This window comes from Vespa velutina, chromosome 3 (genome assembly GCF_912470025.1).
Source record: "Vespa velutina chromosome 3, iVesVel2.1, whole genome shotgun sequence".
NCBI classification, from domain to species: Eukaryota; Metazoa; Arthropoda; class Insecta; order Hymenoptera; family Vespidae; genus Vespa; species Vespa velutina.
In genome coordinates this window covers 7531509-7546508 of record NC_062190.1, presented here as the reverse complement: position 1 = coordinate 7546508, position 15000 = coordinate 7531509, and the positions used below count along the sequence as shown (strand labels likewise).

Sequence of the window (15000 nt, the reverse complement as noted above, 5' to 3'; positions counted from 1 at the left end):
ATCATGTCTTTAAGAGAGAAATCTTCCGTAGGAAGATAATTTTTTCGGTATTCATTAGAACCGGCTAACAATGTGGATAATTCGAGAAGATAATCGAAATCGGTAGTGCTTAAAAGGAGAACCTTTTCTCAAGGTAACCTTTGACTTGGCGCTTAGAGATTAGAGAAGGTAAAGGAGTGAGAGAAAGAGAGAGAGAGAGAGAGAGAGAAAGAAAGAGACTTCCGCCGCGTGGAACCGATCGCTTTGCTATGTATTCCGTTTTAATTGCTAATTCATGGATCACGAAGGAAAAGACGTAGAAATGCGATACCGTCTTATTCGTAATTTGCACGAACGAAAATTACGAAAATGATGCTAATGACAAAAATCATTAGATGTAGTTATTTAAAAGTCTATTTAATTAATTAGGATAATATTTCATTTAATTTTTATTATTCATTTTTACTGCTTAATTGTCATTATTATTTTATGTCGTTCTTTTTTTTTTTTTTAACTTTAAAAATTTTTTTATCTTAACTTAAACTTAACTTAATCATGTTTAATCTTTATGCATCTATTGTTACGTATGTATTTTTAATAATTTTATTTAAATTGATTAACAATTAATTTTTTAATTTTCAGTAAGTCATTGTTTCGTTCCAGCAAAAATAATTTAATCAAGATTACATCAATATAATATATATATTATATATATATATATATTATTGATATTTTTATTCAAATAAAAAGAAAATAAATAAAAAAGAGAAAAGAAAAGAAAAGAAAAAGATCACGAGAGGAATGAAAGGGACCATGAGCGGAAAGGTACGCTTCAACTTTCGATCCTATACAGAGAATCGTGAATTGACCTTCGACCCTAAGCCAAAAGAACTGTCTAAACGAAAGGACTTTCATGAGTCTAGAAACAATCTAGAACCGCTCTAATTGCTAATGCATCGATCACGATGAAAAACGTAGCTTGCATGAGCTATTCCTTCTATTTTCTCTGGTAATACTAAACACAAACAAACGGTGACTCTGGCAGAAAGAGTAACAGCAGCATATCAGCAGCAGCAGCAGAAACGGCGGCAATGGCAATTGCAGCGGCAACAACAGCGGCATCAGCAGGATCAGCAGCAGCAACAACAGCAGCAGCAGAAGCAGCATCAGCAGCAGCAACATCAGCATCAGCAGCAGCAACATCAGCAATAGTCCAACGAGAGAGACCATTTCAAGTTTAACGACCCACGGAAGCTGTCGATTCTCGTGGTCGTTCCAATGCTTTCCCATTGACCTGGCACTGACAGCACAGCCGATAATTATTACCAAGGAACAGGATCGACGGGATCGTGATCATCGACATTTTCTTTCTCTCTTTCTTCTTCTTCTCTTCCTCTTTATATATATATATATAATACATATAAATATATATATATATATATATATATATATATATATATGTAGAGAAGAGAGGACGAATCGTGTGCATCGACTCTTATAGGTTTCCCTTGCTTAACGTGCTGAACCTGGCCCTGAACCTTAGAACTCGTTGGACGATACACCATGTGATCGTAGGAGGTCGACCGATAGACAATAGGAAACGTCATATTTGCCTGTGTGTGTGTGTGTGTGTGAGAGAGAGAGAGAGAGTGTGTGTGTCTTTCTAATATAATAATCTAAATTTGTGAAAAAAAAAGAAGTACTATCATCGTGTTAATATTTATTATGGACAATTGATAATTAATTATCGACGATAGTTAAATCTGCACGGAAAAAGAAAGAAAAAAAATAAATAATAATAAGAAGAAAGAAAGAATGGTTAAAATATGATTCCTTTTATTTTGGAATTGTTATAAAAATTTATAAAAAAAAAAATCACGTGAAAGATTTCTTCTTCTTTTTCTTAATTGTTTCGTCTTTTTATTCTCTTCTTCTTTTTTTATTACTTATGTCTTATCTTAAAAATTTAAAAGAACAAAACAAAAAGAAACGTTAAAATAATTGCTTTTATTTTACAATTATTAAAGAAATTAAAAAAAAAAAAAAAAAAAAAAAAAGAAGAAAAGAAAAAAGATCACGTAAAAATAATAGAGAGTGAGTGAGAAAAAGAGAAAGAGAGAGAGAGAGAGAGAGAGAGAGAGAGAGAAAGATTTTTTTTATCTTCTTTTTTATTCCTTAATTCTTACAAAATACAAAAATTCATTCAGCAAAAGTTAAGTACAAAAAAAAAAAAAACAAAAAAAAAAGAAAGAAAAAGAAATACAATTTCTTTGGTATTGTTAAATAAGATCGAAAAAAGAAAAAAAAAAAGAAAAAAAAACAAAAACCGAAAAAAAAAGAATTCGCCCGATTCTAAAAAGGGATTCTTTACCTTTTCTTTCTTTTTCCAATTTTTTTTCTTTCCCCCCTTTTTTATCTCCTATCTCAAGTTTCGAGTGAAAAATAATTAATTCTCATAATCGTATTTGATAACATTGATCGATAATAATCATTCCTGCGCGTTCTGCCTTTTGTGTCTGTCCGAAGAATTTTAAGAGGCTCTTGGAACCGAGAAGGAATTTTATAGCAGGTTATAAATATAATGTCGTGACAAGGGGCGTGTATATTTACAGTCATTATTTACAGTCAAATATGTCGAATTAACATTGCGTGTAACGCGCTCGTAAATAAAAGCCGCGGAAGATAGAGACAGAGAACTTGAGAGAGGGAAAGAGAAAGAGAGACAGTGAGAGAGAAAGAGAAGTTCGTAGTACTTACTCTTTAAGAGTCCCGAGGATGCATTCTCTCTCTCTCTCTCTCTCTCTCTCTCTCTCTCTCTCTCTCTCTCTCTCTTTCTTTCTCTCTCTCTCTCTTTCTATCTATCTATCTTTCTTTTTTCACTTATATTAACGATTCAATCGACTTGATCAAACTCATCTCACGTTTTCTCTTTCTCTCTCTCTCTCTCTTTCTCTCTTTCTCTCTTTCTCTCTCTTTCTCTCTTCGAAGTTTAAAAGCTTAATCTTCAAGAAACGTGTTAGTAATATTGATTAGTTAGCGAAATAGCGAATTGTCGACGATAAAACGAATAACAGTTTATTTCAATTGATATCAGGTATATTTTTTTCAAATGATTTCAATAATATCGAGAATAAATAAACAAAATTTTAAAAATCGTGATACATACGTATATATATATATATATATATATATATATATATATTTCTCATTTGCATTTAAAAGAAGAAACCTTTGATTTTACGGTAAACTTAGAAACTTTCTACATTCGTTGCTGATTGTATACCTACACATATGTATATACACACACACACATATATATATATATATATATATATATATATGTATGTATTTATGTTGATATGCATCTAATGAGAGAGAGAGAGAGAAAGAGAAAGAGAGAGGGACAATTAACCTCGATATCTATTTTCCTTAAAACTTATTTTATACCGCCTTCGGTGTTCAATAGCGTGGCTAACTTTGTCGTTTGTTTAATCGCGTGTCTAGGAAATGAAATTGTGAAGAAAAGAAAAGAAAAATGATGAAAAAATAACTAAGATATATTTTCGTCAAATCAGAAAATCTAACGGATGTCTCGTTAGCTTCATAACGTCAAAATTAATATATCTTTCTTACGCTTTTACATGTTTATTATATTTTATATTTCATAACTTATATCTTTGTACATGCATACGTGTATTTGTGTGTGTGTGTGTGTGTGTGTGTCTGATGACATCGACAAAATTTACACAAATCTAAACAAACCAATTCATTTTTCATTTCAATCATTCTTTTCTCTTCTCTAATTTTTCCTTATTATCCACTTCCCTTTCTCATTTTCTTTCAATCTTTTTTTCCAATTATTTTTTTATTCCTATCTTTATATCTATATATATATATATATTTTTTAAATCTATTTATTTGTTTTTTTTCCCTTATTATTTTCCATTAATTTTGTTCCATTCCATTTCTTTTCCTTCCTCTTTTGTCTTTTTAAATATTATTATTATTATTATTATTATTATTATTATTATTATTATTATTATTATTATTATTATTATTGTTATTATTATTATTATTATTATTATTATTATTATTATTATTATTATTATTATTATTATTATTATAATTCTCCCGCCAATATTTTTCTTCTCCTATTCTTTCTAAATCTCGTAATGTCTTATTTTTCTTTTTTTCCTTTCATACGTTTCGCGACGCCATTTTCCATTTTTTCCTTCAAAATTAAAAGATACCCATCAATCCGATCAAATTGTTTAACTAACGTTATTATTACGAAAATTTATCGCTCGTTGTTATTCGTCCCCTTTTTTTTTTGTTTTTTGTTTTGCCATACCTTCTAACTTCTCGTTCTGTTTTTCATCCAACTCCAACGCATCAGAAAACGATACGTCACCGAGACTACCGCCTTCTAACCAGGAAGAACATGGACGTTTAGCGACGTTACGAGCGCCTTAATTATTATAGTCTTCTCTGTCTCTTTGTTTCTTTCTTCTTTGAACGAGTACATAATTCTCTGTCTCTCTCTCTCTCTTTCTCTATCTATCTATCTATCTATCTATCTCTCTTTCTCCACCTATCTCCCTCTCCCTTTTACTCTCTCTCTCTCTCTCTCTCTCTCTCTCTCTCTCTCTCACTTTCTTTCTCTGTATCACAGTCTCCATCTCTCTCTGTCTCTTTTTTATACATACGAGTAAGATCGATCGAACGAAGATGTAATTAAGACGATGAAGACGAAGAGAAGAAAAGGACGAAGACGAAGGATATAAAAAAGGAAATGACGAAGGGTTGAGTCGGAGAGTGGAGGGAGGGAGAAGGGGAGAAACGAGGAAGAGAGGATCAAAAGAATGGAAGAGGAGAAGGCAGGAGGGGAAGGTGGTATAGTGAGGTGACGGAGGAGAGGGGGAGCGAGTTAAGGTGGCTAACAACAGTACTAGGTGGGCGAGAGATGACTTTTAGAAAATTCGATTTTAGTACCGCAAGAAAGGTGAATCGTCGCAATAAACGTCTCGTTGAGTACCACCATGAGATCATTTTATGATGAGTCATTTAACTCTTCTTTACCGTGTGTCGCGCGCTTATTGCCAGTTCTCGGACGCGTCGTGAAAAAAAATACAAAAAAAAAGGAAAGAAAAAAAAAAAGAAAGAAAAAATAAAGAGAAAAAAGAAACACGAAAATTCCCCTACGGACTATCGCCCGAGTCTTATCTGGATTTATGGAGGAGGAGGAGGAGAAGGAGGAGGAGGAGGAGGAGTAGAAGGAGGATTTCTCTATCGGCGAGGGGTGTAAGGGGGAGCAGAGGTAGAAGAAAATGAGGAAGACTGGAGATTTTTCGCCGATGCGTTATAGTGTCTATATAACATTGTGCAATGATAATATCTACTGTTGTCTCAATGTAAGCTTGTGTTTCTATGTGAAAATTACATTTGCAAGATGGTGTGTGTGTGTGTGTGTGTATATATATATATATATATATATATATATATATATATATATATATATGTGCGTGTGGAGATTTTATAATTTTATGATATTATTATTTTATAAAAAAAAAATTGGTTTTAATAATAATGTTTCTTTTTGTTTTTCTTAAAAATCAAATAAATATTATTTAATAAAAAGAAAACAATTTGAGAAAGAAATGGAATAGTTAATTTACCAAATAATATTTCGATATTATTATTTCGATATATAATTACATTGTATTATTTATATAATTAATTATTATTTATAATTATATAAATAAAATTAATTATATAATTAATAGATTAATTAATTATTTTTATTATTTATAAACAATTATAATCGATATAATTAATTTCTGAATTAATCATAAAATATATTCGTTCTTCTAAAATTCTGATTATAAAACATTGATCATAATCGTTTTAATTAATTGTTTTATCAAAAAAAAAAAAAAAAAAAAAAAAAAAAAAAAAAAAAAAAAAAAAAAAGAGAGAAAAAAAAGTAAAATAAAATAAAAAAAAAATAAATAAATAAATAAATTCTACTTTTAATTAAATCAAATAATCAAAAACACATGATGAATAATCGTTCCTGCATATATAAATGATTAGTATTTTGTGTACGATTTAAATCGATAAATAGGTTAGCTCTTGAAATGTGTTAAAAGAAATAATTGAATTTATCAGGTCGTTCCACCTACCCTTCGATTTTCTTTCTATTCTTATTGCAACCCTTTTCACTTGTTTGTTTGCCACGGCAAAACTCTCGAGACGGCCGATGCTCGTTAGAACGGTCATAAGTTACTGTTACTGCCCTTCTCTCAGAGGAAGGGTGAACCCGGTAGGAAGCGTATCGTTGTAAAACTACGAGTAATAACACTGTAAGTCATTGTCAGTGGTTACGAGATACAGTAACGGAGGCTTCCCGTCGAGATAACGGGCCACTCGCTTTCATGGAATCTTCAGAAAAACTTGAGAAAGGTTATCCTTGACTATCTCGCCAAAGAAAATATTATCGTTATTATTAAAAAACAAATTCGTTTCAATGAATCTCCCATAAATCTCTATCTTGTTTTATCTCTTCTTGAAAATCGTTCCAAAATTAAATCGAGATTTTATTAAAACAAAACAAAAATAATAGTATTAATAATAGTTAATATAATTTTCTCTCTTATCATTAGAAATTAAATTTTATATCATTATTTATAATAAATAATAGGATATTGAAAAATTCATGTTAATGATATATTATAATAAATCGATCTGAATTTCTTTCTGTCTTGAAAATCATAAAAAAGTCAATATTTTACTACCAAAAAAAAAGAATAATAATAATAATAATAATAATAATAATAATAATAATAATACTGTCAATATTATTCTTTTATTTGTATATATTTAATATCTTATGTGTAAATAAAAAAAAAAAATTTATATGCTTACATTACATTTTTTCTTTCAGAACAAAAATAATAACAATAATAATAATAATAATAATCTTCAAAATATCAATCAAACAAATCTAGCAGTCGAAATGATTTGAATCTTCTTCGTTTTAAAAAACAGTTAAGAAAAAAACAAAAGAAAAAGGAAAAAAAGAAAAACAGAAAATATCAAGAATTATGTATCGTAGCTATTATGATGCATGTCTTTAAATCTCATCGTCTTTAAAAATTCATTATTGGGAAAACTTTTGCGATTGAAATTAATCGTCTTGAGAAAAGAACGGAAAAAGTAAAGGAATGACTTTAAAGAAAAAAACGAGAAAAGAAAAGAAAGAAAAAAGAAAAAGAAAAGAAAAAGAAAATCTTTCAAAAATTAACGCGAACGATTTGAATAATTTTTATTTCGAGATCGACGAAAGAAAAGATCATGAATTATGGCAGTATAGTTTCCATGACCTACTTAAACTCTCATCAATCTAAAGAACGTTCTACTTTACCATGTCTTTTACGATTATTCGAGAAAAAAAAAAAAATGTTTAAAAATATACATATACATATACGAAAGAAAAAAAAAAAAAAAAAAAAAAAAAAAAAAAAAAAGAGAGAGAGAAAAAAGAAAAAAAAAAGAAAGAAAAAAAACAAACAAAAATCTATCCTTAAATTTACGAGCTCGTTCGTAAAACGGACGATAAGGAGGGATAGAAAAAAAGAAAGAGAGAGAGACAGAGGGAGAGAGAAAGATATATAGGGTGAAAGAGAGAAAGAGAGAGATAGGTCTCGTCACAGATAGAGGAGACGTGTTTGAAGAAGATGTAAGCTAATATCCAATGGGATACTTCACCACCCTTGGCGTCTACACCAATCTATGTAACGCAACGCCCGCGCTCGAATAGTTACGCAGAATTTACAAGCTCTTACATAAGTCGTATGCTCCTCGCCCGGAAGAAGATGTATGTACGTATATATGTATATATGTATATATATATACTTATATATGTATCTATATATACTTATATATGTATCTATATATGTATGTATACAGGTATGTATGTATGTATGTATGTATGTATGTATGTATGTATATACGACACGAAGCGTGACGTGGCACGACACACAACACGATCGACGATCGATGATAATCTCGAGACTTAGGGATTTTTGTTTTCTTTATTTATTTCGATTTATTTCTATTCCCATTCTTTATTTTATGTTTCTCTTTATTATTTGTTTCTTTTTTTTCTTTTTTTTTTTTTTTTTTTTTTTTTTTTTTATTTTATTTTTATTATCATCGTATTTCCTTATCTCTTCTCATTGATGGCTTTCGTCCGTTACGTTTGTTTTGAAACAATGAGCCTTTTCAAGGGCATCATAGGACTTGGAGATAACATGATCGAATAATAACCGATAGTCCTCAATCGATCGTATTTGTTTAGATAAGTATATCTATTGTTTATCTATAAAGGATGATTGAAAACTTTCCGAATGATTTTAAATAACAATCATTACATTCTCGATGATTTTTATTATAGATTTATAACAATGAGCTCGTTTTGTTTTACGAAGTTGATATTACGATTTGACGATTTATTATGATTGTAAATTTATGATTTTGAGAAAATTTTTACGATTTGAAAAAATGAAATAATTTAGCCTTAAGGGAATGCGCGTATATGGGTTTAATAATTGATTTTTAAAAATCATTTAGGATCTTTTTTGACACGTCTAATTAGGATCAATTTTGACCTGTCCTTTATATTGTATATAGGGTGTATACAATTTTACGTATCTCGTTTCGTAAGATTTATTTTTCATTTCTTCGGCATTCACGTTTTCATTCTTTTCTTTTCTTTTCTTTTCTTTTCTTTTCTTTTCTTTTATAATTTGTTTTTATAATTTCGACGATAAAATTTTCAAGATAAATTTTTACGTCTGTTAAAGCATAACGAAACAAAATCCCTTATAGAGATTAAATAGAAAGAAAAGAAAAAAGGGAAAAAAGTTGAAAAAAGATAATATCACAGGTGATCATCACTTATAACAACAACAAACAATAACGTAAATAATAAATCAATTTGTATGAATGAAAAATTTAATCGATTAACAAATATCGCAAAAATATTTGCAAATTAAAAAAAAAATAAGATCAAAATCGAAGACATATATAGAGATTAAAATAATAATCGTTGAGATTAAATCGAAGAAAGGAAAAAATGGAGATAAATAATTTCTTCACAATTATAATAGAAATTGAAAAAAGAAAAAAAAAAAAAAAAAAAAAAAAAAAAAAAAAAAAAGAAAAAACAACAACGTAAATAATTAAAGACGTAAAAGATTTATCGAGATGGATACATCGATAAATTAAATTTTATCGAAATTATTGACCACATATTTAAAGCTTAATATCATTTGAAAAGATATAAGATAACGAAAGAGAGAGCGAGAGAGACAGAAATAGAGACAAAGAGAAATAAAAAGAGAGAAAGAACAAAAAAAGAGATTTTTTTTTTCAAGAAGAGAAACATCGGTGTTATCGAGTGCAAGAAAGAATATGGCGGAGGATAGTTATCCGGTCTGCGCTTATATATATATATATATATATATATATATATATATATATATATATATATATAAAAGAAGAAACATAATTCGTTTTCGTAGTGAGCGTACCTTATCCCGTGGGATCGCGTGGGTGTTAAAGCGCGCGGTGTCTCCCTGAGAATTCTCGCAAGGTTTTCGCCCACTCTTCAATCGATTTGGAATGAACAGTAAGACGACGATGACGACAACAACGACGACGACGACCAACGACGACAACGACGACAATAATCGATATATACCTACGTATGTACCTTTCGAAACCTATTTCAGACTTCTCTCTCTCTCTCTCTCTCTCTCTCTTTCTCTCTCTTTCTGTTAACGGGTTCCTCTTCGTTAAAAAGAACTACCGATCTCTTTTTGTTTCGAATCATTTTACGAGCCACAATGACTATGCCATTTCCATTCATTGGGCAATTACATAAACTACGTTTGAAGTCCTTCCTTTTGCGTCGTTGGTATTGTTCAAAAAAAAAAAAAAAAAAAAAAAAAAAAAAAAAAAAAAAAAAAAGAAAAAAAGGAAAAATAAAAAAAAACAAAAAGAAAAAGATAAGATAAGAAATAAAAGAAGAAAATTCGTTCTTTTCTCCTTCTTTTCCCTTTTTTCTCTTTCATTTCCTTTTTTCTCTTTTCTTTCCTTTTTTCTCTTTTCTTTTTCTTCTTCTTTTTTCCTTTCTCTATTTTCTTTTCTCTTCAATCACGACGGTCGTCGACGTTTTTTTTTCTTCAACCACATAGCTTTGTGCTGGTGAATTTAGGGTTTGAAAAAAAAAAGAAAGAAAAAAAAAAATATGCAGGCGCATATATGTGTCTAAAAAAAATCAATCTTTTTGATTAAATGTAGATAGATGGGTGTATATAAAAGAATAAAGTATGGAAGTCGATATTATTATTTTTTATTCTTTTTGATTTTTATCCTCTACATACCGATTTTTTTTCTCTTTTTTTTTTTTTTTTTTTTTTTTAATTTTAAAGCAAAGTATTTTATTTTATTATTAATATAAATTATGCTTCGTTATTAAATAAATTCACTGCCATTATTTTTTATTATAAAGATATATATAATATATATTATATATTTAATTACAAACTTTCGTACGAAGTTTTATGATGGTTTATATTTGAAAGAAAAAAGAAAAAACAAAAATGATAGAAAATTTATTTAAAAGAAAATGTGGATAAGTCAATTTTTTTTCTTTCCTTTTTTTCCCCTTCTCACTTCATATCTTATTTTAATCTTAGATAATCGTTTACTTTTGTTACTTTGTTATTGTATAAATTACGTGTCACATTGCTAACTCGTGCGAAAGAAAAGGAAAGTTAAAAAAATAAAAAAAAGAAAAAGAAAAAAAATGTGAACGAAAAAAGAAATTTCTTACGAATCAATATACCTCTTAGCTCTTCTTTTAATTTTCCTTCTTCTTTTTATTTATTTTCCTCATATTTTGCGTTTTAATCTAGATTATTATCTCCCGAATAAAAGGATCGTAATTTCATTGATAAAGTGTCAAAATGTTGATCAGTTGATTCATATAAAAAAAAAAAAAAGAAAAAAGAAAAAAAAGAATCGAATAATACAAAAAAAAAAAAAAAGAAACAAAATCGTCAACGATTTAGAAAACAAAAAAAAAATTAAAAAAAATAAAAAATAAATAATAAAGAAACAGAAAAACAGAATTAGTATTTCGATTATATATTTTTTAATTAATTCTTTAAGATAGACGTAAGATAACGAAATTAATTGAAATTTCTAAATGAATGAACGTTTATTATGATATACATCTCGATGACAAAAAGATATATGCATATATATATATATATATAGAGAGAGAGAGAGAGAGAGAGAGAGAGAGAAAAAAAGAGAAAGAAAGAGAAAAACAGAGGTAGACAGAGAGAGGGAGAGAGAGAGAGAAAGAGAGAAAGAAAGATAAAATGAGACAAAGATATAATATACCAGAAAACGCATTTGGAATCCCTCCCGTAAGATCGATCGTTATTACGGCGTCTCCCTGTATACCGAATACCTCATTCGATAGAATGCGAAGCCTTCTCGTCACGCGATGCACGCAATGCACGCAATGCACGCAATGCACGCACGCATTCACGAACTCACGCACGACGCACGCACTGCACCATGCGGACGCACGCACGCACGCGTTGATGCTATTCCGGCATCGCGTCCAATTGTCTCGAATACAATCGATCGATAAATATTTATGAGCGATTAAGGCAATACCGAGATCTATCCATAGATGCATACGCCATCGGTTTATCGATCATGATCTAAACAAACGAAGATCATAGATTTCTTTTTGTATCTTTTTTCTTTTTCTTTTATTTTTTATTTTTTATTTTTTTTTATTTATTTATTTATTTATTTATTTATTTGATTCGACAAGAAGATTATTTTCCTTTTGTCTTGTTTTATTTATTTATTTCTTTTTTTTTTTCCTAACGGACTAATTACTACGTCATTTTTCGTTCCCCTATTTTTCTTTTTTTTTTTTTTTAAGTATAACATTTGATTGAATTACATTCGAGAAATTTTTTTTTCTTTTTTTTTTTTTTTTATTAATTATTATTATTATTATTATTATTATTATTATTATTATCATTATTATTATTATTACTTTTTTATCGTTTTTATTATCGTCATTGATTGAAATCGTATTACGCGTAATTACGATGTTATTTAATATTGTATTTTATTGATTCGTTATACTCGTAATTGATTTAATTGCTTGTCTCGTTATGCTCGTTGGATCGTTGAAAATATTCTTAATTTCTAATTTCTTCTTTTATCTACGATAAAATTATTATAAATGTTTTTTCACTTTTTTTTTCGTTTCTTTTCCTTTCTTTTCTTTTTTTTTTTTATTTTTTTTTTATTTTTTTTTTGGAAATATAAAAAGATACGCGTATACAAACGACAGGTGTTAGAGTCGTTTATCCATTTAGAACTTTCGATGCATAGAGTGTGTGTGTGTGTGTGTGTGTGTGTGTGTGTGTCTGATGAAGCTGAACGAATGAAAGTGGAGTGTAATACGATACTTGGAAAGGTGCAATGCCTTCGTTTCGTTGAACTCGACGAATAATCGGGCCCAACCCTGCTGGATGAGTTTAATCAAATTTTTATAACTTCTTATAATAATAATAATAATAATTATAATAACAATAAAAAAGAAAAAAAAAATAATAATAATAATCATATATATTATATGTATATAAAAATTATTTTAAATTAATCATTCTTATTTTGCCGCGATTTTAAAGAAAAAAAAAAAAAAAAAAAAAAAAAGGAAAAGAAAAAAATATTACGAATTTATCGAAAGACAAATACAAAAAATGATCTATAATAATAATAAAAAAAAATTATTATTATTATTATTATTATTATTATTATTATTATTATTATTATTATTATTATTATTATTATTATTATTATTATTATTATTATTATTATTATTATTATTATTTAAAAATTATACCGATAGAAATTTCGATTTCTATTTATAAATATAACAAAATAAAAATTGTAATTTAAAAAAATTAATATAAAAATTGCAATATCTTTTGTATATAGATCAATTGTTTTTTATAAAAAGTGTGTAAACTCGAATATATATACATATATATATATATATAATTTTTTTTAAATATTTCTCTTATATGTATGAGCATATTACATTTTTCGCATTTTCAGAAAGGACTATGATAAATGCATAAACGCTTGAGGAACGGACGGACTCGTTTAGAATTAATGTGGTAATTAGAAATCTGGCGGATAGCAAGCTGGGACGTTGCCCGACCTATTAGCCGACTGCTAGGCTCTAGGCATCACCGTGTAACTATTTACAGACGTCGGCTTGCCTGGCTGAAACGATTAGCGACCCTCTTGTCTGCGTTCTTGAACGAGGCAATTTTAACATCCTCCTATCTACACCACACTCGTGTGTCAACGATTTCATCTTCTTACATGAAGTCATTACAAAATATCTCATTCCCTTTCTTTCATTTTGACCTTTCATCGAAAATTTCGATATCATATAATATTTATAATAATAACAATTATTATCATTACGATCATTATAGTTTTAGATTTATTGCAATTCGATATGTTCAATAAAAAATAACAAATGATAATAATAATAATAATAATAATAATAATAATAATAATAATAATAATAATAATAATAATAATAATAATAATAATAATAATAACAATATCAATAATTATCATTACGATAATATTTACTGTAACGTTGTTTAATTGCTCGATTGTTAAAAGAAAGAAAAGCAATAATAATGTAAAACTGATAAATGACATTTTCAAAATTTCTTCGATATAATAACAACAATAATAATAATGGTTACCATTACGATAATATTTATTACAACTACATTTAATTATGTTCGATTGTTAAGAAAAAAAAAAAAAAAAAAAAGAAGAAGATGAGCGTAATAATAATGTAAAATTCGTGATTGATATTTTGAAATTTATCCCATATAAAAATAATGATGATTACCATTGCAATAATATTTATCGCAACTACTTTTAATTATGTTCGATTGTTAAGAAAAAAAAAAAAAAAAAAAAAAAAAAGAAGAAGATGAGCGTAATAATAATGTAAAATTCGTGATTGATATTTTGAAATTTATCCCATATAAAAATAATGATGATTACCATTGCAATAATATTTATCGCAACTACTTTTAATTACGTTCAATTGTAAAAAAAAGAAAAAAAATAAATAAAAAAAAAATAAAAAAAAAAGGGAAATAATAAAAAATAATAATACAAAACTGGTAACCGGCTTTGTGTTAATTATAACATATAATAATAACAATGATTATCATTGCGATAATATTTTTTTGCGATTACGTTCAATTAGATTCGATTGTCAAAAAAAAAAAAAAAATAAAAAAAAAAAGAGAACAAAAGGAATATAACAATAACGTAGAATACGCGATCGACATTTCGAAATTTGTCCCATATAATAAATACAATAATAATAATTATTATTATTATCATAACAATAATATTTATTTGCTATATAATATTTAATTGGATTCAATTGTTAAGAAGAAGGAATAAAGGAATACTAATAATAACAATAATAATAATAATAATAATAATAATAATAATAATAATAATAATAATAATAATAATATCGAACTGTCGGATCGTTTTACTATATCTTCAAACATTTTCTCCTCTCTCACAATATCATTCTAATCGACTGATCTTAATTATCGAATTAAAATCGTTGAATTAAATAGACCATCATGTTTTTTTAGCGTTAAGTAAAGCGAATCAACAACTGTGATGAAAATTCCTATCGATTTAATAATCGCACTCGATGCGGTAATCGTTATTTTTGGAATAAGATAAAGAGGGAAAGAAGAAGAAGAAGAAGAAAAAAAAAAAAAGAAAAGGAAGAAAAGAAAGATAGAATGAAAGAAAGAAAGAAAGAAAGAAAGAAAAAAATGGAATCCACCG

At 27.7% G+C, this 15000-nt stretch overlaps 1 protein-coding gene across 4 annotated transcripts in view; it reads right to left on the bottom strand.

Moving 5' to 3' along the window:
• Positions 1 to 15000, bottom strand: part of LOC124947611 (ras-related and estrogen-regulated growth inhibitor-like) — a 78292-nt gene that overhangs the window by 13259 nt on the left and 50033 nt on the right. The window lies entirely within an intron of this gene.